Here is a 2438-nt window from a genome sequence, read left to right as displayed (position 1 = left end):
TGCGCCGAGATCCGCCATAAAAGGTCCAAGCCATAGCAAGTGAGAAGCTATCCGGCTTAATTCTAACATAATTACCCTAATATAGCTGGCTCTTTGTGGTATTTGAATATTCTCCAAGAATTCTGGTGCATTTACTGTTATTGCTTCTGTAAACATAGTAGCTAAATAATCCCACCTTGTTACATAAGGTAAGTATTGTATAATAGTTCGGTTTTCCGCGATTTTTTCCATTCCTCTGTGTAAATACCCTAATATGGGTTCACAATCAATAACATCCTCACCATCGAGAGTAACGATCAGTCGAAGAACACCATGCATTGATGGGTGTTGAGGGCCCATATTGACTATCATGAGATCTTTTCTTGTAAGCGGTAGACTCATATCCTTTCTTCCTTAATTCATTATTCCATGAAAATGGATTATTCCATGAATTCCTCAAAGCGAGGCTCATCAAAATGAAAAATCTAAGACTACTATAAGACTACTAAAAAAATAATAAAACAAGAAAAAAATTTGAACGATTAAATTACTGCTCCCGAATATTCAACTGACCGATTAATTTCTTATAACGTACTCTATTTTTCTTTGCCAAATAAGCCAGCAAACGTCGACGTTTTCCCAAAAGTCTTCGTAGACCTCTTTCCGATGAAAAATCTTTTTTGTGTAATTCCAAATGTGAAGCAAGTCTCCGTATCTTATTGGTGAAACTGAATACTTGAAATTCAACAGAACCCCTGTTTTCTTCTTTTTCTTCTTTAACCATAAATCCAAAAATTTTTCTACCTCCTTTCTTTTTCATGTATTTTTCTGATCAGGAAAAATACAAAATTATGTCAGTTATTTTGAAGTTATTCTAATCTCGTACACACACAAATTTGCAATTATTCATCTACTACTGGAATTTGGATTTATTTTATCGATGCAAATTGGATTTGGATAGAAGGGTACATTCTTTCTAATATTTTAGATAGAAGAAATGTTTCTTCTATCTAAAATATTAGAAAGAATTTTGCTGATTTATTTATTGCTATATGCAATTTATGGAATTGATACACCATTTAATTGATATCATTTAGCAAAATGAAACACAGCATATGCATCCATCTTTTGGCTCGAGAATTTCACGGGATAGAGATATGGTATAAGAAATAGACTATTAAGTAACTCTAAATGAATTGTGGATACATCTGTATCCTTAACATACTGAAACGATTGTCATTATTCGTATCAAACCAATAGCGATTCATACAAGCTAAATCTTCTAATCAATGGTGGGCCAATAATGAATTTTTTTGCATATGTATTAAGACGCTTGGCCTGATTTCGAAATTGTCCAGAGTTTTATATGTTGTTTTCATTGCAAAATGATGGGTCTCCTTCCATAACTTTCCAATTACGAGTACGAGAATTGAAAGACATGAAAATTCTCAATTCTCTACGGCGTCTAGTAGATAGAAACAAGAAAATCAGAAGAATCTTTCTCTCTATTCACTATCATTCCGCGTCTTCGACTTCTATTAGTTTCTTTTCTTCTTTAATGCAATAGCTATAGTTTGATATAAGAATCCATTTCTCAAAGTAATGGAAACCATTCTCTTATAGGAAATGGTTCGAAAATCGCTATTCCACCTTTTAGGTATCGTGAAAAGTGATACCTGTGAAGATCGTGCATTTCAGTCAAATTCAGATCCGTTTTTCGAGTCCATGATATAATATAACCAAATTGGATAGATCTTCCACCTGTTTAGCTAAGAAAGAATAGATACAGAGGTGGATAATAGATCGATATGAAGATCATGAGCTGCCCCATAATGAAATCGCCAGTAGTCGCGAATATCTCCTTCTTCCCTAATCCAAGATTGGAGAAAGAAGATCTAAGAGGGACCTATGGAGAATGTAGTCAGAAATCCATAATAGAGTCCGACCACAACGACCGAATTAATTATCCTCATCGAGAAACTTAGACTACTAAATAGAAAAGATTTGAAAATCATGGCATGGGTCTCCTTTTTTTCTTTCTTTAGAGTTTTCTATATGCACAATTTCTCGATGTTTCGATGAGAATTTCTTGACTTTCCATATATAGAAAGAGATAGACTATAAATGACATCTCTTATGTCAATAAGACCAAAGGGATGGATATTAAATGATAGGAAGTGCTAGGAAGTGAAATAGAATGAAATAGAGCCACTTTGGGCTTCCCTATGAAATGAGGCATGGAACGGAGCCACTACGAAGAAATTATGGGAGTTACGAAAGAAGCTTCGGACTCATATTGTTCATGGGTTGAGAGCGGGAGTTGAACTCTAGGAGGTCGAATCCCCCCTTGTTCCTCAGTAGCTCAGTGGTAGAGCGGTCGGCTGTTAACTGACTGGTCGTAGGTTCGAATCCTACTTGGGGAGATTTTATTCATTCTTTAATGTAAGAATTTTAATGTA

This window comes from Triticum urartu, unplaced genomic scaffold (genome assembly GCF_056163025.1).
Source record: "Triticum urartu cultivar PI428250 unplaced genomic scaffold, HENAU_Tu73 scaffold420, whole genome shotgun sequence".
Taxonomy (NCBI): domain Eukaryota; kingdom Viridiplantae; phylum Streptophyta; class Magnoliopsida; order Poales; family Poaceae; genus Triticum; species Triticum urartu.
Note: the sequence above shows the minus strand (reverse complement) of the source record.